The sequence below is a fragment of the Solanum stenotomum genome, chromosome 7 (genome assembly GCF_019186545.1).
Source record: "Solanum stenotomum isolate F172 chromosome 7, ASM1918654v1, whole genome shotgun sequence".
Lineage (NCBI taxonomy): Eukaryota > Viridiplantae > Streptophyta > Magnoliopsida > Solanales > Solanaceae > Solanum > Solanum stenotomum.
Genome location: NC_064288.1, coordinates 41,783,769 through 41,808,325, shown reverse-complemented (window position 1 = coordinate 41,808,325; position 24,557 = coordinate 41,783,769).

Sequence of the window (24,557 nt, the reverse complement as noted above, 5' to 3'; positions counted from 1 at the left end):
TCATATGTTTGAAAACATAAATTTTTCTTTGATTTGAGATAATTACTCAAAAATCTTTCTCTTAAAAGAGATGGTACTCAAACTGCTCAAAACTCTTTTGGAAATCTCAGTTTCCTCTCATCTTAAATGTGAAAACATTTACTGTTGGGAATATTTAGTTCCCATATATCATTTTAAAGAAAATGAACTTTACTCTTACTCTTTACTCAACTCAAATCTTAAGTCTTAAAACAAAGTTAAAACGTTTGTAAAAGACTTCTTAAAATATGGTTCATGTCGAATTATGGACCTGAACAACTCAATATAAGGTTTTCAATAACAATAGATAGAACTCAATACTTGGAACTCAAGAACTTCAATAATACTACTCACTTCAAGAATGCTCAGGAACTTCAATATGGACGTGAACGACTCAATGCAAGGTTATGATCGTCTGAAGTTGAACCAAAACTTAAAGGAACTTAGGAATGACTTCAATGAATTTTCTCTAATTCTTCTTTGAACTGAAGGTGCTACATCTAGTGACCTTAACACCTAAGAAATCTTAAATTCCTTGGTAAAAATCCTACTCATAATGAAGGATGGATCAAGTCTTTGTTCGAAAAATTTTCTGGTGTGTTACATTATGGAGGTGAAAGGTTACAAGAATAATTATTATAAAGCTAGAGGTTATCTTCATAATGGAGGGAAGTAATGTAGTAAATTCTTGGTGTAGTGAATTATCTTCATAATGGAGGGAAGTAATGTAGTAACATCTTGGTGTAGTGGACATTCACAATATATTATTTTATAATACTCCCCCTTGGATGTCCATAGATAATATGCCTCGTTAAAACCTTATTAGGAAAAAACCCTGTGGGAAAAAATCCTAGTGAAGGAAAAAGAGTACACATATCTTTTAATACACTTTGAATGTTGCCTCGTTAAAAACCTTACTAGAAAACCCACTTGGGATAAAACCATGGTTAAGAAAAAGAGTACAACGCATATTTTTCTCCCCTTGATAAAAACTTTACTTGATATCTCGGAGACGACGCATTCGAATCTTATATCACAACTTCTCGAATATTGATGTTGGCAATCCTTAGTGAATAAGTTTACAAGATTATCACTTGAATGGGTCTTTGAACGTCTATCTCACCATTTTGTTGAAGATCACGTGTGGAAAAGACTTTTGGTGAAATATGCTTTGTCCAGCCTCTTTTGATTGTATCCTCCCTTCAATTGAGCTATATATTATTTTCGTATATGGTGGCTGAAATATCCTTTTTAAAAGAAAATCACATATTTTCTGATTATGATAGATCATCATTCCACCCAAACACACTCCCAACTTACTTCAAAGATCAATATTATTTTTACATGATTTGAAGAAGTGATTACTAATGTTTGATTCTTTGAATGCCAAGATATTATTGTGTCTCCATATGTAAATAAATAGTCCATTTGCGATCGAGCTTTATGCAGATCAAATAAATATTTTGTATCTACATAATCAAATCATTTCTTACTCGGAGATTGATCATTTCAATTTTATTAAAGCTCATCTTTTCTTCTCAAAGAAAATCTCACATCTTCTATGTGTTGAGTAACTTGTTTTGTTAGTTTCTTGTCATAACTTAAATGATAATATGACAATCCTTTCACATAACTTTCATTATGTATATCAAATAATCTTCTAGCATTTGCATAACCAACAATCTGTAAGTGCACCAATTGCACTAATACATGTCATTTTAAATCATTTTTATGAGATCAAAAAGATTATTTCTCTGTGTTAAGCAGTCTCAAAATCATTGGATACTCAATGGAATTGCTTTAACATCTTTTAAATCCTTCAAGGATTTTCATATAACCTTCATCGTCAAGTTAGACATAATAATCATTCATTATACATATTCAAGTATTTCATCTATTGCCAGACAGAAACAAGTTTCATTGCATCCACCATTGGAGATTATATCTTTATTTAAAAATGTTAGGATTTTTGCGAAAATCCTTTATGCCTCGAGGCACAAACCTCACTTTATATCTTACGGTTATACTTTCGCACAATGATCATTTGTACTACATTGACATTATATTTTGATCCATGAACTATAAGATCAAAAACATCACTTTTCTAAGTGAAACAAAATATACTTGAATAGTGCAAATCATTTATCTGTCCACACTATATGACAGATTCGAATTAAAGATGCTCGTAACCATTTATAGCATTGAGTTCTACTTCATATCAAAGATACCGTCGACGATCATTTTGATATCGATTCCAATACGACATAACTTATCGAGATATCTTCATTTTTCATCATTTTCATGTACCTGAACATTTGCAAAGGTTTTATGAAGTGTTGTCATAGTGCTCTTTCAAAGCACTTACCTCATTATCATGACCATGTTGATAATTTACTCCCCTCCTTCCTCAAGGAGTTTTACGTTTGGAATCAATTGGTCTGTCACGATTCTAGCGTACCATAGACTCTTTCCTTCAAGGGCTATTTATTGGAGCATTTGCAGCTTAATTAAAATATTGGGTCAACAAATACATCTAGAAAATTATTTGCAACATTTTGCAAATGAATTATCTCTTGAACTTCAAGTTCACTTTTTTTTCAACGAGGATCTAGATAATTCACTCCACACAAAATTTTCAGCTGCTAAACATATCTCCCCCTATTGTTAGGAAATCTAACATTTACCCCCAACCTCATTTGGGGATCCATCTTTGTGCGTGGTTGAGCAATAAAATCATATGTGCACCCATCAAATTTTTAGATGGAAATTATTTGGTTCCTGACCCTGAACCAATTGTGATGGGAGAACCTTGTTGGCTTGATGCATACACGTTAAATAAACTCATCCCATATCAAATTTATTTGAGAGATTTGTTCTCATAATCAATGGTCTAGCTATAATTGGAGGCAAATAATTTCTTCTAAACCAATCAGTATTATCAAATATAATTTTATAGTTTGGAACTGTGCTCTTGATTTAACAATTTGAGCAAACAACCTTACAAAAATCAATTTGTAAGTTGATACAAATGCACATGTGACCATACCATAAATGCATCTATTAAATCATAATAGTAAACGGTCCACATGGCAGGTGAATAGGGCCATATTCACCTTTTTATATGTTTCAAATAATTTCAGGGGATACAATCCCAACCTTAGCTGGTACAGTGATCATTTTATCATGAGAACAAGCAACACATGAGAATTCTTGAAGAATCTTTTATTTCTTCAACATATAACCAAATGAATTCTCAATTCTTTTGCGTCACATTTGAATCGAAATGGTCAATCGATTATGCCAACTGATATATATTCTAGTAAACTTCTAGTTTACTTTTGCATGAGATTCCATAATCATGCCTATATTTGTATACAACAAACAAGAGAAAGGCGGGTAACCTTTTATGTAAATATTCATAACCTGCTTTGATTGTAGTAATTTGAAGATATTTAATCTTTCAATAATTTACAGTCTCAATATAATAATTTTTTCTACTCCTCTGAAATATAAAAAAGTTTCTTTTGAGACTTACTACAACCTCAATATTATGAATTATTTCATTTTCAAGATAGTAACAAATTAGTCCTTTCGAAACTTTTAAATAATTTTACGTACTGCCACAAATTTCACAACACCATTCATATGGTGACCATCTTCTTCAAGGAGAAAATTATTATTATTGTCATGGTTAAAATTATTACATGCAAGACTTATTTCTTGACAATCAATAACAAATTTGTGTTGCGACACAACAACATTTATTTTGATCATGACCACAATCTTTATAAAAAGAATTATTTCTTTCTTTTGTCCTACAATAAAACGTACCACAATATTTGGGTAGTACTCAAAGTATATGACCAAATAATCACTTATGTCAAAATATTTTTTTTCCAATCTCTCAAGCCTCCCATAGAGGTGAGATGTGACATTTATCCAATAATACATGGACATATTCTTATCCATACGAAAGCAAGTCACATTTTCTTCAAGAAATGGACCATAGCCATTTGTACATGCTCCATAAGTTTTTATCAGAAACTCATTGTCATGCTTTGACATTATCAAATTTATGTGACTCACCTCAACATCACTTTAAGAGGTCAAATGTACCAAATGTACTACCACTTTGTATTCATTTATTTTGATGGAGGATTTAGAAAACTTTTCAAATTGGGTTGCATCAACAACAATGTGCCCAATTTCTTTTCATACCACTTTGATGGATAAAAATTACCTTCACATTTGAAGGACCATCTTAAGAACCCATAATGTTCTTCCTTTTAATTACCACAATGATGACCATTAACATTTTACCACACTCATATTCATACATTCAACCACTTGTTATTTTTTAGACATATTATTCACTGCTACCACATTCACATAAGAGAATGGAGCAAGTTAATTGGGCAAATTTCATAACTTTTAGTCAAAAGTATACAACATTATGTTAGTCATCATCATATCATCACAATAGTGCATTAGGACTTAAACCCAATGTCTTACCCATATAAAGATGTTTTTGGTCCTAAATCAATGAGACTTGAACCCAACTTCTTATTATCATGGTGCACCGAGACTTTAACTCTGTGTCTTACCCACTTGGTGCAGTGTAACTTGAATTCACTGTCTTACCCTCAATCAGTGTCTTGATAAACCAAATACGTTACCAATTTTTTTTATCGAAAATCATAAATATAATCTGAAATTGACTTAAAGTACAAGTTAAAATAAATTAAAACCTTTTAACATTCCTTCTCAGTATTGTTACGAAGATTAACATAATTTACTAACCATTTTAAAATAACCACAAAATAAACTTTGTTAGTACAAATAATATATTAATAACTCAACAAGTAAATTTTAGATAAAGAAAAATAAAGAGGTACAAAAGTAACCAATAATGATAATCTAATCAATATGTATATGCCACATAACTCAATAACTTATCTTTTAATAAAACAAGATCATAAAGAACAATTTCTTTACAAATTATTAACTTACAAAACTAATTTTACTTTTTATATATATAAGTGATCAAATTAAAAGTTTGCTCAAAGTAAAAGTAACTTGCTGAACTCATATGATTTTGAGATGGTAAGAAAACTAATGATGCATAGTCAAAAGTAAAATATAAAATAGATTATATAGTAATTTACCTTGTTTCCGAGAGAAAAATAAACACAAATATTTTTATCTTCTTTATATTTACTTTGCTTCAATCCTTCAATAGTAGAACAATCATGCTGATAACGTATTGTAAAACTAAAGCAAAATAAGACAAGAAATATAGAAGATGAAAGCAATAGAAATAGGGAGACAAGAGATGAGAGCTTTTCTTATTATTCCAAGTCTTCAAGTATATCCAATAGGAACCCTTATGCCTCTATTTATAGTGTAACATAGAGGCATACAAAACATGACATTAAACATGAATATAAAGAAGGAGGTTATGGAGGTGAAAGGTTACAAAAATAATTATTATAAAGATGGAGGTTATCTTCATAATGGAGAAAAGTAATGTAGTAACTTCTTGGTGTAGTGGATTATCTTCATAATGGAGGGAAGTAATGTAGTAACATCTTGGTGTAGTGGACATCCACAATATATTATTTTATAACAGTCATATCATTATTGGTACTTTTAAAGTAAGCGTTTTTTTTGACAACTTATTCTATTTATTTTTTAAAGATTTGTATCATAATCTCATTATTAGTTTATTAGAAATAAAAATAACTGTTATTTTACTATATATCAGAGATCTACAGTTCTATTTTGAATAGATATAATTAATAATTAGAGATATATATTTATATTCTGAATATATATAATTCATAATTACTATTGTTTGAGATCCTAAGCTAAAAAAAGAAGAAGCTTGAGTATGACTTCTTTTTTTCCTTTTATTTCCACTTTGAGTCCTTTTTGTTATTATGTCTAGTAAGTTTTATTTGGAAATAATTCTAGGTCAAATATAGAAGTTAGTATGTACTTAGAAAATATTGGCCATGTTTTTTTAATTTATTAATGGGGTCTCGGAGTTTGTCATATCATTATTGGTACTTTTGAAGTATGTGTTTTTTTAGTGACAACTTATTCAATTTTTTTTAATGATTTGCATCATAATCTCATTAGTTAATCATAAATTAAAAATTAAAAATAACTATTATTTATCATATAATTAGAGATCTATAATTATATTTTGAATATATAAAACTAATAATTAAAGATTGATAGTTATATTTTGAATATATATAATTTATAATTATTATTGTTTGAGATGTTAATTAAAAAAAAGTTCGCCCTCCTCCTCAATTTTGCTCCACCTCTCTCCTTGTCCCTCTCTCTCCCTCTCTCGCTTTGTATTTTCTATTTTTACCTCTTCCTCTCCCACTCCTTCTCGCTCTTTGTATTTTGTATTTACTGTGAAAAATAAAGATGATTTTTTGGAGGTACAAAAAATATCTTAGATATTTAGAAGAATTTTCTAGAATTTTGTAGAGTAAATATCTTTGATAATTATACTAGATTATTAGATATTTATTGTAAAGTATATAAATATCTAGATTCTTGTTACATAGTTAGAAGATAAGGATATCTAGATATTTCTTGTAGATATATCTAGAATAATTTCTAGAAGCATCTCTATACAAGTATAAATAGGGGTGACATTAGGCATTTGTAATCAACCCAATAACAACTTAAATCAAATAGTCTTCTTCTACAACAAAGTTCTTTTATCCAAAATACTCTTTCTCCCTTGTAGCTTCCTCTTCTTTAGTTGAGTCTTCCGATCTTAGTTAACGATCTTGGACTAGCAGTAGGTTTTCTGATTATGCTTTTCTTCTACTATTCTCTACATGGTATCGTAGCCATAGCCACACTTTGGTTTCTGGATTTTAGTTCAAGATCGGGTTGGTGGTAGATTCAACTAGTTTGTGTAGATGGAATTAGCGGTCGTGTAAATGGATTGGGGATGGAGTTGTTGAATTAGTCCCATTACAGGGTATGGAATCATACCTTGTAGGCTAAGATTTGTGGGTTGTTGTGAATGGGAGAAACACAAGTCCTCCTGATGACGAACCGGAAAATTTTAGTGCATACAAGAAGTGGAAACAAATTAATGCGAAGGAGGAGTTCATTTTGAAGAGGACAATATCCTCCGATTTATTCGATCATATTATAAAGTATAAATTAGCTCATGAAATATGGAGGACCCTCGATCGTTTGTTCAATAAGAAGAATGAAGCTCGACTACAGATATTGGAGAATGAATTGGATAACACCACTCAAGGTAGTCATTCTATCGTAGAGTATTTTTTGAAGATTAAGAACTTATGTTCTGAGATATCTTTGTTTAACCCAGAGGAGGCTACTTCTGAAGCACAAATGAGAAGAATAATCATTCGTGGTTTGAAATCTGAATATATACAATTTGTGATGTTGATTCATGTATGGGCTCAACAACCATCCTTGGAGGAATTTGAGAATTTTTTGTCTTCACAAGAGTTACTAGCCAAACAGTTGGCTGGTGTAACACCTCAGGTTTGAGAAGATGGAAAAAATGCAGCTTTCCAGGATCTGGTGTCAGAACCAATGGAAGCCACCGACGGACCGTATGTTAGACCACGGACCATAGGTGGGGTCCCATAATTGGGTTCCAGACTTAGGAGTCTCTAATCCCACCTATGGCCAGCCAGTACGGTCCGTTGTTGGACCTACGGACCGTAGGTGAGGGTCAACAACTATTTAGAGGAAAATGACCTTTGGTTCAACTTCAAATGGTCATATCTTTTATCACAAAATGAATTAGGTGGATCATGACCTATCAAATTAAATATAATTGAATCCTCTTTCCAATGCCACCGAGGTGGCTAAAATCCAAGCTCAGAGTAAAAAATTATGCTTGTTTTAGTGAAGCCATGTCGAGCAGAGCACAAACTATGACCTAGTTGATGGGCAGTGGTTCAAACAACAGCCCGTCAGTCCCCTCGTGAGTGGCACTTCGTATGCTTTAAGTCTGGGTCATTTTTGTCATTTCCCCTATGCTTTAGGCACTTAATTTACGTCGTTTGATGCCTAAACTACGTCATTTTACTCATTTTAAGCCTACTAATATAGTTAGACAAACCCAGAACCCTCATTCTTCAAAATCATCCAAGTTAGAATGAAAAGAATAGAAAGAAGTACCAATTTCATTCAAGAACAAGCAACAGTGTTGTTAAAAGTTCACCCCCAAAATCTAAAGGATTTCTCCGTAGATTTCGTCACCAGGTATGTGGGATTTCACTAGTGTGTTCCTTTCACCCATTAGGTCCGTAAAATTAAGTTAGTTCTTCAGATACTCATAAGTTGTTCAAACCCAGGGTTTCTAGATTTTCAAGATTTATTGTGATTATGGTTCCTTTGATCTAAATAACTTGTTTCTTGATAACTTAGTATAATTACTTGCATAGAACTTAGAACTCTAGCTTGTGTAAATTTATCCTAGGTCATGAATTATACATGCTAAGCCAGTTAGACAGAAATTCATGCTTCAGATTTCGAATGTCATATTCTCAAGTATATAAATGTTGCCTTCTCAATTAGCATATAATATTTTGAGCTATTCATATTTAGTGCATTTTAGCTTCATGAATATTCAAATGGGAGTATACTTAGCACTGAGTTGAACTAGGGTTCAACGTACCCTGAAAGTCCCTGAACTACGTGCTGTGGGACATTAATTTTAGTGATCACGCCATAATAATGCTGATATACCACTGGCAAGATATATTGGGTCCTCTTGATGGGGCGCTCTTGTGGTTTATGTCGGTTAATGGTAGCTCCCACAATCAGACTCTTAGTGTATTGACCATGTTTTCAACAATTACTTCAATATACAGTTCGACGTGTTATTGATGTACCATGAGTTTTCAGTACTATTGATATGTTTCACTTAGGATTTGTGAATGTCTAGGGGATTTTTGTGTTAGTTTTATCTGTTTTTTGTTGTAATTTCAAGAAATAAACTCAGGCGTGAAAAGATGAAGATGTAGTTGAGGCAAGTGCTAAAAAGAGCCACCTACGGACCGTAGGACGAGTGATGCCCCGTAAATAAGGGTCGTGGGACGACCAGGCGTGGCAAGATTGAAGCTCATGGAAATCTGACCACGTGTGGAACCACGGTGGGGGCTGACGGACCGTCGAATGACTTACGGTCCGTCCTGCAGCTCCGTAGAAGTGATCAGAGGAGTGGCTCCAGTACCTGAGTTGAAATAATCTAAGTATTGAGCAACGGAGGTGACCGACGGTCTGTCGTCTCACTGAAGGATCGTGCTGCTGGTTCCTGGAAGCTCACTGCAGAGGTGGATTTTTGAAGATTTCAAATTGGTTATATGGAGCCATGGAAGAGACCCACATACCATTATTCGACTTATGGACCGTAGGTCAGCCTCGTGGAATGGAGACGCGTCCTGCAATTTTATTTCCTTATTTTGTTTCCCTTCTATTTTAGGATTTGTTTTTTATAAATAGGGTATGTAAACCTCATTTTTGGGGGTTAGATTTTATTACTTTTACTCTAGTTCTTGACTTGGGGATATTAACTTGCAACTTTAGCAATTCTTAATTTCCTAAGTTCATTTTTGAAGATTTTGGTGTTGCAATTCAAGTTGAATTTCTGGGTTTATTATTCTTCTTATGTTAGTTCATAATTCTTTCATCTAAAACAATGAATTATGTTCATATGATTATGGGTAACTAAACTCCACAACTAGGGTTGTGGGAACCACGAGCGATTAACAAAGTATGAATAGTAAATAAGCAATTCTTGAATAGTGTTTTGCGTGCATTGATAATTCTTTCGTTTAAAAGTCTTTTTAACAGTGTGCAACGTTAGAACTCGCCTTGTTGCTACTTGTCGGACCAAGGAGGTAATCAACCAGAAAAGAATTATCAATATAGATTTAGTGTGATACTATCTAATAGTCTAGTGTCGATTAGTGCGAAGTAATAACTAAGCCAAAGATCGATGTGATGTATAATATGAGGTAAATGTAAGGGTTAGTAAATTATACACACGTAGCCGGAACAAGGTGCGAGGTGAAATTCTCTAGATGCCGGACTAAGAATTTAGAGATACCTAGCTTATCACCTTGCATGTAGTACATTAGGAAATGATTGCTATTACTAGGATTACTGCGTTATGAGCTTGTGGGGAACACGTATACCCTAATTAATTCTCTCATCTTGATAACAACCAAAATTGACTTTTGTTTACTGATTACTTACTGAATTCTTACAATTTGTTTCACAAATCCCATCCTTTAATTACTTGTTTCTCGAAGTAATTTGACTAAAGGAATATAATTGTTGGTTAAAGTGAAGTCTAGACCATTTTCCTTGTGGGTTCGACCCCAACCTACAAATTGGGTTCTTTACTTGATAACGATCGCTTATGCTTCTTTAGGGAGGTGTAATTTGAGCATATCAAATTTTGGCGCCGCTGCTGGGGAATTTGGCTTTTAGATTTATTTTAACTACATTATTGAACTTTAGTCAAATATTTCCTAATTTTACTTTTTCTTTTTGTTTTTGTCTCTCTCAGGTTCTGACTCTAGTGTATGCCATGTACACGGAACCAAGATGAACCACTTACGGCTTACGATCTAGAGTTGAACCGAACTTTGCGAATAATGAACAATCAAAGAGTTCAAGTTAATCCTACCGGAGGCAATCTAGGTGATGAATTCAAGTTGCAACCTCTGAGGGTAGTTGGTGGAGACAACAAGGTTCTAGCTAAAAATCAACTAGGAGATGCAGTGAAGGTGCATGGTCCACCAGGCCCACAATTGCATGACAACTATAGGGGTAATGCCAATATTGCTGACTCTGATGGACCTCTTGTCCTACCCCTTTTCCTCTGGTCACTACATTGTAGTGACTAGTAGCTTGATGCAGATGCTTACAATGAGGGGCTTGTTCTCGGGGTTGCCATCGAAGGACCCACATGCTCACATAACAAAGCTAAGGGTGGTTTGCAAGAGTTGTGTAGGTCGACCAGACTTAGATATGGATGTCATCATATTGCGAGTGTTCCCTCTATCATTGATAGGCGATGCTGTTGTATGGTTCACTGAGCTTCCTTATAACTCAATCTATACATGGAACCAACTGAAGGATGTGTTCTTAGCAAGGTATTATCCAGTGTCCAAGAAGCTCAATCGCAAAGATAAGGTCAACAATTTTGTGGCATTACATGGAGAGTCTGTGAGTAGCTCTTGGGACAGGTTCACTGCGTTCATAAGAGGTGTCCCGAATCACCGTATTGATGATGAGTCGTTGAAGGAATATTTCTATCAAGGTCAGGATGACAACAATAAAGCAGTGGTTGATACTATTGCTGGAGGTTCATATGGTGAGTGCACATACGCATAGATTGCAGAAAAACTGGAGAAGATCTCTCGCAACAATAAAGCATGGAGCACTAGGAGGTTGGATACTGTGAGAAACACGTTTGCCGTTCATGCTACAAATAACCAGTCTGTGGATGAGATTCGTGAGGAGATGGATCAGATGAGGACCGAGTTGGGGTTGGTATTGAAGCATGTGAGTGGAGGTGCGGAAAAGGTAAATGATGTGAACTACTTGACTAGAACTCCACCACCTATTGAAAAGTGTTACTATGAAGAAGATGCTTATGCGATGAATGATCAGACGGGGGGTTTTCGACCAAACGCCCAAGGATCCAACACGAAAAATTGGCACCAAGGTCAAGGAAACCAAGGTCGGAACTATGGCAATACAATTGAGAGGGTCAATATGTCCAGGATAGGAACTTCAATAGCGATAACAACTACAATCGGAACAACTATGGCAACAGAAATGATCGGGTTGGACCTTATATTCCCCCTCAAAATTGGGAATCTGGTACTAGGGAAGCTAGAGGCAATATGGCGTGTATTGAAGATATGATGCAGAAGATGATGAGAAGGTTTGATGCAACTGATGAGAATGTGAAGTAGATGAAAAACGACTTCTTTGGTGTTGGTCAAAAGGTTGATGCCCATGCAGTTTCAATAAAGCATCTAGTGCAGCAGATGACTTAGTTATCTACTATAGTGAACCCACATCAACCTGACACTCTTCTTAGCAACACCATCCAGAATCCAAAGAATGATGATTATTGTATGGCAATTACTACTCGAGGGGGTAAGCAAACCATTGATCCACCTATGCCGTCTGTGGTGGATGTTGAGATTAGAAAAGAAGATGATGTAGTAGAGGTTAGAGAAGAGTCTGAGAATGCGACTGAGAAAAAAATAGAGATATCTTAGAAAGTGGTCCCTATACTTAGACCTCCACCACCTTTTCCACCGAGGTTAGTGAAGAAGACTAAAGATGGTAAATATCGCAGGTTTATTACTATGTTGAAGCAGCTTTCCATAAACATTCCATTGATAGAAGCCTTGGATCAAATGCCTGGGTATGTGAAGTTTATGAAAGATATGGTGACAAAGAAAAGGTTTGTGAGTTTTGAAGATGATGATAGATTGCAGCATTGTAGCGCTATCGCTACAAGGTCTCTTGTGCAAAAGAAGGAAGATCCTGGTGCTTTCACGATTCCATGTACTATAGGGTTGTTACACTTCGCATTGTAGCACTATCGCTACAAGGTCTCTTGTGCAGAAGAAGGAAGATCCTGGTGCTTTCACGATTCCATGTACTATAGGGTTGTTACACTTCGCATTGTAGCACTATCACTACAAGGTCTCTTGTGCAGAAGAAGGAAGATCCTGGTGCTTTCACGATTCTATGTACTATAGGGTTGTTACACTTTGCTAAGGCATTGTATGATCTTGGTGCTAGCATTAACCTTATTCCATTGTCTATTTATAAAAAGTTGGGTCTAGGTGATCCAAAGCCTACTACGATGCGGTTACTTATGGCCGATCGAACCGTAAAAAGACCCATTGATGTACTTCATGATGTGCTAGTAAAAGTGGAGTCGTTCATCTTTTCGGCAAATTTTGTGATTCTTGACTGTGAGGTTGATTTTGTGGTTCCCATAATCCTTAGGAGGCCATTCCTTGCCACAGGTTGTGCGTTGGTTGATATGGAGAAGGGGCAGATGAAGTTCAGACTGAACAATGAATAAGCAACTGTTAATATTTGTAGGTCCATGAAGGATAGTGGTGAGCTCTAAACAATATCTGCTATAACTTACAGAGTTGTGAGTGGAACAAAAGTGCAAATTAAAGAGCGACTCGGTGTTGAGGCACTGGCAACAGTTATGATGAATTTCGATAGTGATGGTATTGAAGAGTACGATTAGTTGGTAGCTGCACTCGATAGGTGCAAATATCGGTCAAAACCAAAGAAGTATGAGTTAGACATGAAAAATCGCCAGTCTACACCCGTGAGACCATCTATTATGGAGGCACCGAAATTGGAGCTTAAGGCTCTACCACTGCATCTGAGGTATGTATTCTTAGGTAGAGATAATACTTTGACGGTCATCATTGCGGCAGATTTAAATGCGAGACAAGTAGAGTGCTTGGTGACTGTGTTAAAGAGGTTTAAGTGAGCTATATGGTGGACTATTACGGATATTATTGGGATTCCTCTCGGTATTTGTTCCCACAAAATCCAACTCATGCCATATCACAAACCTAGTATTGAGCACCAAAGAAGATTAAATCCACCTATGCAAGAGGTAGTTAAAGGAGATCATCAAGTGGTTGGATGCTGGAGTTATCTATCCCATTGCAGATAGTAGTTGGGTATGTCCTGTTCAATGTGTGCCCAAGAAAGGTGGAATAATTGTGGTTCCTAATGAGAGAAACGAGCTTGTTCCGATGCGGCCCGTGACTGGATGGAAAGTCTGCATGGACTACCGGAAGCTAAGTGCTTGGATAGAAAATGACAATTTCCCTATGCCATTCATGGATTAGATGTTGGATAGACTTGTTGGTAAGGGTTGGTATTGTTTTCTTGACGGTTATTCTGGCTACGATCAGATTTCTATATCTCTGGAAGACCAAGAGAAGACCACCTTCACTTGCCCTTGTGGGACTTTCGCCTTCAAATGGATGCCCTTTGGGTTGTGCAATGCTCCAGTGACCTTCCAGTGTTGTATGATGTCGATATTCTCTGATATGGTGGAGGACACTATTGAGGTATTTATGGATGATTTCTCTGTGGTAGGTGACTCTTTTGATCGATGTCTGAATCATTTGGCTGAGGTGCTTAAAAGGTGTGAAGATTGCATGCAATCTGGTGCTAAATTGGGAGAAGTGCCACTTTATGGTGAAAGAAGGGATAGTTCTAGGTCGTCGGATTTTTGAGAAGGGCATTGAGGTAGATAAAGCGTATGCTGAGGTAATAGAAAATTTTCCTCCACCTATCTCTGTAAAAGGTGTTAGGAGTTTTCTTGGGCATGCAGGTTTTTATAGGAGGTTCATCAAAGATTTCTCAAAAATTGCATATCATTTATGCTAACTGCTCGAGAAGGAGTGTAAGTTCCATTTTGATGATGCTTGTCTAAGAGCATTTGGAGAGTTGAAGGAGAAGTTAGTCATTGCACGTATCATTATTTTACCAGATTGGGGACAATCATTTGAGGTAATGTGTGATGCAAGTGGAGTAGCGCTAGGTGTGGTATTGGGACAGAGGCGAGAGAAAATTCTCCATCCTATTTACTATGCTAGCAAAGCTCTGAATATGGCACAGAAGAATTATACTGTGACTGAACAAGAGCTTTTTGCTGTGGTTTTTGCATTCAAAAAATTTTGATCCTACCTGCTTGGTACTAAGGTCATAATGCATACTGACCATTCTGCATTGAGGTATTTGATGGCAAAGAAGGATGAAAAACTGAGGTTTATTAGATAGGTATTGTTGCTACAAGAGTTTGATTTTGTGGTAAAAGATAGAAAGGAGACCAAAAATCAAGTTGCCGATCACTTGTCCAGATTAGAGGAAGAGGCTATGCTAAAGCTTGATAATAGGGCTGAAATTAATGATACTTTTCCAGATGAACATGTATTGGCTGCTTCTCATGATCTGATTCCTTTGTTCACAGACTTTGCTAATTATTTGGCAAGCGATTTGGTGCCCCCGGACTTGTCTTTTTACCAAAGGAAAAAGTTTATGCATGATGTCAAGAAATTTTTCTGGGATGAGCCTTACTTGTATCGTAGTTGTGCTGATGGAATTATTCATCGATGTGTGCCTGAGGTTGAGATGTTGAGTGTACTTGAAGCATGCCATTCATCGCCTATTAGTGGGAATCATAGTGGTATTCGGTCTGTGCATAAAATCTTGCGGTGTGGGTACTACTGGCCTACCATCCACCAAGATGCTCATGATTTCGCTAAGTCTTGTGATCGTTGCCAAAGAGAAGGAGAGATTTCAAAGAGGCAAGAGCTTCCTATGAAGCCTATATTGGTGATAGAGTTGTTTGATGTATGGGGCATTGATTTTATGGGTCTATTTGTGAGTTCACATGGGTTGAAGTATATTCTTGTTGCGGTTGATTATGTATTGAAGTGGGTGGAAGCACTTGCGCTCCCCAACAATGAAGGTAAAAGTGTCACCGCATTCTTGAAAAAGAATATCTTCTCCAGATTTGGGACACCGAGGGTGATTATCAGTGATGGAGGTTCCCACTTTTGTAATAAGTTGTTCAAGGCGCTACTTGAAAAATATGGTGTCCACCACAATGTAGCCACTCCTTACCATCCGCAAACTAGTGGGCAAGTTAAAAGTGTCCAACAGAGAGATCAAACAAATTTTGGCAAAGACTATGAATGCTAATAGAACGGATTGGTCAAAGAAGCTTGATGATGATCTATGGGCCTATCGCACTACATACAAGAATCCCATAGATATGTCTCATTACCAACTTGTATATGAGAAATCTTGCCATTTACAAGTGGAACTAGAGCATAAAGCTTTGTGGGCGATGAAGAAGCTAAATTTGGATTGGGGAGCCGCATCTAATCAAAGAATGAATGACTTGAATGTGCTTGATGAGTTTCGCTTAAAAGCTTATGAAAGTTCAACCTTGTACAAGGAGAAGATGAAGAGGTATCATGATCAAATAATTGAAAAGCGAGAATTTGTTATGGGTGATCTTGTGCTTCTATTCAACTCTAGGTTGCGCTTGTTTCCGAGCAAACTCAAATCCAAATGGACCGGACCATTTTTTCTCACAAAAGTGCTCCCCCACGGAGCGGTTGAGCTTGACAACAGTGAAGGAACAAGGTTCATGGTTAATGGGCAAATGATCAAGATCTATCTGGGAAACACAGAAAGTGTGCAAGAAGTTGTTGAGGCCTATCATCTTGATGAATTCTGAGTAATCAAAAGGCTTGCGTCGTGCCGCGACGTTAAATTAAGCGCTGCTTGGGAGGCAACCCAAGATGTAAAATCTAGCCAACAGTAGGTCATTTATTAGTTGTTTCTCTGTACTTAGTTAGACAGTTGTTTTAGTGTTGGCTAGATATAGAATAGGTGGGCCGTGTCTGAAAAGTGTCCAGAAAATGTAAAAAGAATGGGCTAATGGTTACTACATGTGCAAGGGCGAGAAGCAGAATCTGCAAAAAAATGTCTGGTGCAGCGGTCTACAGACCCCATTGACGGTCCGTCGTTCACTCCACGGACCGTGAATGGCGTTCGTAGGCCCAAGGTAAGTCCCGAAATTTTTTGAAGTGTTGAGCTGATCTACGGTCCCGACCTACGGACCGTAGATCGACCTAGGACCGTAAGCGGGGTCTCGTAGGTCAAAACCCTAGTCTGCCCGACCCGACCCGGACTTCCCCTATTTAAAAACCCCAAAGTTTATAACATTTCCCACTCTTTCCAAAACCCTCATCTGAAGCCCCACACCCAAAATCCACAAATTCACTCCCTCACACCACCCTCCATCAGATCTCCCAAAGGAACTCACCCCCAAAATCCACACTCACAACCTTCCCATCTTTCCCGCAAATTCCCATCTTCAAGAGAGTCCGGTGTCCAGGTACGGTTCAATGTTGGGTCAAATTCAGTCGGAGTCTAAGTCTTGGCACGTATTCACACCACTCCTCATTTCTTGTATGGTAACTAACTGTCCCCTCACTTTGAATTACGTTTCATAGCTTGAATAGGGTTAGTCGGTAGTGGGTCTTGACCTTGGGTAGCGAATCATCCTTAAATGCCTGTTAAATATGAAATTTAAATGCCCTTGGGATGATGGTCAGTGATTGTAGGTATTGCTAACTTAAAACCAGTAGAACTTTGAGTCTAAATGTAAGTTCCGACTTAGGGTTCCATAACTTGTATGAATGGCGTGCTTAACAGAATTATCGAACCCCCGAGAATGACGAACTAGCATGTGGAGTGTTGAAATGCATGATTAGACTTGCTTAGTGTTGTTGTTGATCATCTTGTCTATCTAAATGATAAAGCACTGATGCATAAAATTGGCCAAGAACCATCCATGAGACCTCGTTCCACGGACCGTTGTTTAGTCAATAGACCGTTGATCAGGTCAATGACAAGGGCACTTGGGAAATTTCCCAAGTGTGACACAACGGAGGTGGACTACGGTCGGTGGAATGACCTACAGACCGTTCTGCATCTCCGTCGTTTCCATCTGTGACTATGCCCTGGTTACTTCTGACGTACGGAGCAGGCCCATAGACCGTAGGTTGACCTACGAACCGTTGGTTCCCTCCGTCGATTACCACTGTAGCTTATTGTAATTTTTTTTCTCATTATTACTTGTGTTGGGTACTAACATCTTCTCCACAGGTACCATGATACCAAACAAGAAAGTCGTCATCAACAGGGGCCAGTCAAAATTAGTGGTACCGACCTTACGACTTATCGATGATGATACCGATAGACAACGGGACCCGGATTACTCAGCCACACCTGCTCGGACCGCTCGAAACCAGTCCAAGAAGGTGCTCCCCGACGTAGTCACTACCTCTCAGTCTGATGAGGAGGATACACTGATCGGGTCACCAACTAGGTCTGGGTCCGGTTCTGCCTCCAACTTTGCTGCCCGTTCTGGGTCCGGGTCCGACACCGGTTCAATGCACAAGAAGCAGCTGCTTCGTCTGATGAGGCATCTAGCTCTGACGGGATTCACATCCCTCAAAATGACCAACCAGATTTTGTAGACGGAGAGCCAAACATGTGGTGCGTCGAGGGGCAGTGGCAGATTTACCGTGATGTTAGGATGAAAAATGCCAAGGAAAAGATGGCCCGTATAATTACGGAGGAGCATAGAGTTCTCACTAGGAGCCTCCATACTATGCTAGATATCCACCAGCTTTTCCAAAGGCACAAGTGCCAGTGGATGGCTCGTGATCTGGGTACTTATAGCGAGGAGATTGTGCGGGAGTTTTACCCTTCCTATGCTGCCACTTTCCGAGGGCGAATTCACAAGAATGCCAAGCCCGCAGCACAAGACCCCCTCACATCCACCATGGTTCGAGGTGTCACGGTGAACTTATCCCACACCACCATCATCCGGTTTCTTTATGGTCCTAATCCTCACTGCACATGGGTGGACTCCACCGCTGAAATTTGACTATTGGTGGGAGATTGTGCGGACAGGAGCCTTCGGCAAAAATGCGGATCAAAAGGAGGCGGTTATATAATGGCTTGCTCGGTATCTGGCTTTGGATGGAGAGAGAGAGGAATGGGTTGTTGCGCCCTGGTTGGGTATTCGGAAGGCCACCCTCACTTTGGCAGCCACGTTCTTTTGGCTATTGGTCCGAAATACATTGCCAAGAATATAATCACCTGGGATAGAACGGTCATGGTGGCTACACTGGTTGTCGGATTGGATATAAATTTCCCCTACCTGCTACTGGGAGAATTGCATGAGAGGGCTTCCAAGACCACCACCACCTACCCTTTCCCCTGTATGAACTTTCAGCTTTGCAGGGATGCAGGAGTGCCTATTTTGCATTGTGATAAATTGGTGCATGCGATTGGGACCTTCACATTGGGTTGATTCAGGATGATGCGAATTTGGCAGCATCACGCAGAGGGTCTCGAGTTGATGTACCTATGGGCAAAGATCTAATACACACTGTGGGGCAATGTAGGGAGATGGTCCCCCCACTATAGCTCCGCTTGATGAGCACCCAACTTCCTCTTCTCAGACGGCCAGCCAGACCCTGAGCTCATCTCGAGCCACCCCACCCTCCGGAACGACTATGATACCATTGGCTCAAGTCCAGAAGTTGGCGGGTCAGATGGCCACCTTGCTGCACCATATGAAGCCCTGGATGCGGAAGTTGATTGCTGAGTCCGAAGAGAGAGTAGAAAAGAGGATGGAGGTGAAAACGAACCAAAAGGTCCAAGCAGTTCATAAGCGGCTCGATGCCTTCAAGTTGAGAGTTCTAGAGAGGCCAACTCCTATTACTGATATGTCCTCTTTTCAGACCGAGCTAGCTAGTCTCTGGGCCGATGTTGATGCCATCCTGGCCACACCAGCTATCGAGCCACAGGCTGCACCCTCAACATTAAGCGATGATACCATCCTGGGTGTACTATTCAGTGGAAATGATGCGGAGGAGCAGCCCGAGCCTGCACGTGCCTACGGTAAGAGGCACCGATCTAGTCACAAAACTGAGCTCACGGAGGAGGAAAAGGCATGGAAAGCCTCCATAATACATGAGCAGGTGAGGCAACAGAGGACCCGTGAGATAATTGCTGGGGTGTCGAGTTCTGTGCTCGTATGGATTGATGTGAGCACCACTGAGGTGCAGTTAGAGTGACAGATATCACTACTAATGGTGCTGTCCTTGTTGATGCGGGCACTACTGAGGGTGACCCGAGTGTTGAGTTAGCGGGCTCTGGGAAACCGAACCCACCCTCTTGTTGATGGTTCATTGGCGCTATGCGCCACAGGTTTGCTTCACCCATATCCATTACTTTTTTCTATTTTTTGTGTGCATTGGGGACAAGTACACCTATTTTTTTGGGGGTGGGGTAAATGGATTGTGAGTGATAGGGTGAACCCAACTCATAATATTTTCTTGGGGTTTTCTTGCCTGTGTTCTTTCCCCCCGAAAGACTGTTTAATTTCTGTTGAACCGACAAATGTTAGGATCATATGTGTAGAAGCTTAAAATAAAGCATGATGGCGTATGAAAAACGATACTCGTCCAAATTTTTGGATACGTGCTAGAATTTGTAGGCTAGATAAGTTGAATGTGTCGGCTCTAAGTATGACATGATAATGAACCAACTTAATGGCATGACTTAACCCAAAACTTGAACTGGGTAATCTGATAATCTGATGATGAAACTATGTGCCAAAAGTGTGTGAGAATAGTTGATTGTTCAAACAGTTTTGTGCCAATCTAGAACTTGCCTGGTTATTCCTGCTAAGACAATTTACTCTAGAGTCTAGGAAGTGATCATAGGCCCTTGTTCTGATAAGTACACAAATTGCCTAAAACAAAAATCCAACCAAGTAAAATAAATGCTCCTTTTGATCCAAATACTTTGAGCCTAAATTAGACCATTTATTTTTAAACCCCTAACTCACCTTCCCATAATCTACTATGTTGGCCCCAGTCCCTCCTTGGACATGTGCACCTCGACTTAGGCCAAAAGCCTAAGTTGAGGGTGGCTAATGTAAAAGGTAACCTCAATCTTGGCCTTGATTCGACATCGGGTATTGTGCACCTCAACTAATGGAAAATCCATAAGTTGAGGGTGGCTATGAAAGAGGAAACCAAAAGAACATTGGGTATGAAAAGAGTTTGATATTGAAAAAGAGAGAAAGAAAAAAAGAAGAAGGGATGCAACTTGTTGAAAGCTAAAAAAAAGAAAAAAAGAAGAAGATAAAAGTGAAAAATAAAGAGCTACAAAGTCTAAAGTCACATTCATGGTTGAAGAAAATCAAGGAAAAGAAGGTAAAATGGTAGGATGTCAAAAATAGGGGGAGATGAGGTTGAAAGCCTAGTGTAATGTCAAGGAGGGCATAAATTCACTAAGAAGTACCCAAATGTACCACACTTGACACTGAGCCTACGTTACAAGCCAAGAAAATCCTATAGTGATCCTAGAATCTAGTTTGGAGAGTCAAAGCAGTGAAAATAAGGGCAAGCCTATGGTATTGAGCACTAACTGTACTTGAAGTTCCTTCGGAGCGTGAGTGTTGAATGAATCCTTGTACTAAAATTCATATTCATTGTGTGAAAAGAGGGATTTCGTTTGAAGTAAGAGCATTAGTTACATTGTCGAAAAATTGATACCTTGGTGATAGTAAAATAGTGTATGTTGTGTGTTGGTTGGTCGATCTGTGTCATGTTTTGATCCGCACAAGTTAGCTTGTTGAGTCTAAGAGAACAAAGTCGCACTCAAAGTAAAAGTCGGGATGAAGAGCTATGTGATTGCTTGGGCTGAAATTGTTTGCTTCTGTACAAGTGTCGTTTAGAGTCATAATGTGTTGCTTGAGGACAAACAACGATTTTAAGTTGAGGGTGTTGATGTACCGTGAGTTTTCGGTACTATTGATGTGTTTCACTTAGGATTTGTGAATGTCTAGGGACTTTTTGCGTTAGTTTTTGAAATGACCCAAAAAGTTCTTAAAAATTTGCTTCGGAAGTTACCGGAAACTTGTTTAGCTATATCAAAAAAAAATCCGTTTTGCTTTTCGAAAATCCGACTTCATATTCTTGTTTAGGGGGTCAAATTGAGTGGGAAATGGGTCTAACCCAAATTTTAGAGCAACCGTATCAAAATCCGAAATTTCCAAGTGAAGCCTTTTTCGAGGGTCTACTTTGGAGGGTCATATCTCCTAGCACACAAATAATTGGGTGGCCCATAACATATCCATGGAAAGCCCTTTGAGTTAGCTACCTAACGCACTTCGTTTCACCTCATTCGGAGTTCGGACGAAGAAGTTATGCCCATTTTCGTAAAATCTGTCCGGCAGGAAATGCAATTTCCAGTGAGCGTTTTTACTGTTCACCCGCCTCATTTTTTTTTCTAAGTGTTGGACCATTTTTCCAAAGGGCATATGTTATTTCCTATATACCATTAGTTCAATTCCCATCTCTAAAACATTTCCCAAAACACCTCTCCCATACTTAGACACATTTTCTCTCAAGTTCTCTCAAGAACCCTAATCCAAAACCTTCCTCAAGATTGAAGAGACTCTTGCTCCAAGTTCCAAGCTTCCATTGAAGACACTCTCAAGACCTTCATAAGAACTCAAGGTATGTGGTGTTGAACTCATGGGTCCTTCCACCCATAGTGCCTAGACTCTATTCTACTCACTAATTCATGGTTTAAGTTAAGATTCATAAATTAGTCTTGTTCTTTGTAATAATTTCCTGCACATTGAATTTTAAACATGAAAAGTGATTGTTTTGAGCATGTTGTGACTCTAGAACTTGAATCTAAATTTGGAATGGATGTGGAGATTTTCATGTGGTATTGTGGGTGTTAAAAGGTGTTGTTGTAGGTTGTTCACTGGTTTGGCTGCATAATTACTACCCTATTTTCCATGCTCTTTGATTCCATTACATGCCTTCAAGGTGTTTGACAAAATGTCCAACTATGGAGAATTGATGAATCGATGCTTTAAAGCTTGAGTTATGAGATGTATGGCAATCCAGAGATGTGTTGATGACAAACTAAGCTTGTGTATATGTTCATTCCATACGTGAGATTGCATTAGAGCCTAATGGGAATTTCCTATATAAAGTGTTGCATGACCATGCCCGGTCCGGGGGAAAAGAACCGGACAACCATGTGAGAGGTTTATATCTCACCACCTAGGATGCTTGGGGTGTGACCAACATCAACCATGTGAGAGGTTTATATCTCACCACCTAGGATGCTTGGGGTGTGACCAACATCAACCATGTGAGAGGTTTATATCTCACCACCTAGGATGCTTGGGGTGTGACCAACATCAACCATGTGAGGGGTTTATACCTTGCCACCAGGGTGTCCGGGTGTGAACGGCATCCCCCATCCTAAGTTGGGGTTATAGATTGGTTGGATCATGCATACACATATGATATCTACTATTAGTATAGATTTACTTAAACATGTTTTGACTTCACTTTGATCATGCATCCTCATATTGTTATTCATAATGCCTATGAAACTATTTCTTGTATTTCGATTGTGTCCTTGTCTAGTGTTGTGTTGCACCCCGCATACTTAGTACATTCCAAGTACTAATGCATATTTTGCCTACATGATGTCACCATGTAGGGACCGGAGCTACTCTTGATCCTTCTCTCCATTCACGTGGCTAGTACGGTGCTTATCCGAGGTTGTTGGTGAGTCCTCAATGATTCGAGGGCTATGTTATGTTTTCTACTCCTATGTTTTGAGACTTTAGCTTGCAATTGTATTCTGACTATGAGGGGAGCCGGTAGTATGTCATGGCCCCTGTCCTATCTATGTATGTAGAGGTGTGCGTTGGACAAGTATTTTGTCAATGAGCTTGACTCTTGTTCTATGATGTCATTTTGAAATGGTTTGCCCTTAGTCCCTATTTCTCACTAATTAATGTTGATTGTACTTCTGCGACCGATGAAGTGTGATGACAAGTTTGAGAGGCTTGTTTGGGGTTCCTTATTCGCCATGTCACGTCTAGGCCCTAGGCTTGGGTCGTGACAGTTTTATCTGTTTTTTGCTGTAATTTCAAGAAATAAACTCAGGCGTGAAAAGATGAAGATGTAGCTGAGGCAAGTGCTGAAAAGAGCCACCTACAGAGGCACCTACGGACCATAGGATGAGTCACGCCCCATAGATAAGGGTCGTGGGACGACCAGGCATGGCAAGATTGAAGCTCATGGAAATCTGACCAAGTGTGGAACCACGGTGGGGAGTGACGGACCGTCGATTGACTTACAGTTCGTCCTGCAGCTCCGTAGAAGTGATCAAAGGAGTGGTTCCAGTACCTGAGTTGAAATAATCTAAGTATAGAGCAACAGAGGTGACTGACGGTCCATCGTCTCACTGATGGACCGTGTTGTTGGTTCGTGGAAGCTGACAAAGAAGGTGGATTTTTGAAGATTTCAAATTGGCTAAGTGTGGAGCCACGAAAGAGACCTACTGACCGCCATTCGACTTACGGACCGTAGGTCCGCCTCGTGGAATGGAGACCCATCCTGCAGTTTTATTTCCTTATTTTGTTTCCCTTTTATTTTAGGATTTATTTTTTATAAATAGGGTATGTAAACCTCGTTTTTGGGGGTTAGATTTTATTACTTTTACTCTAGTTCTTGACGTGGGGATATTAACTTGCAACTTTAGAAATTCTTAATTTCCTAAGTTCGTTTTTGAAGATTTATGTGTTGCAATTCAAGTTGAATTTCTGGGTTTATTATTTTTCTTACATAAGTTCATAATTCTTTCATCTAAAACAATAAATTGTGTTCATATGATTATGGGTAACTAAACTCCACAACTAGGGTTGTGGGAATAATGAGAGATTTACAAAGTATGAATAGTAAATAAGCAATTCTTGAATAGTGTTTTGCATGCATTGATAATTCTTTCGTTTAAAAGTC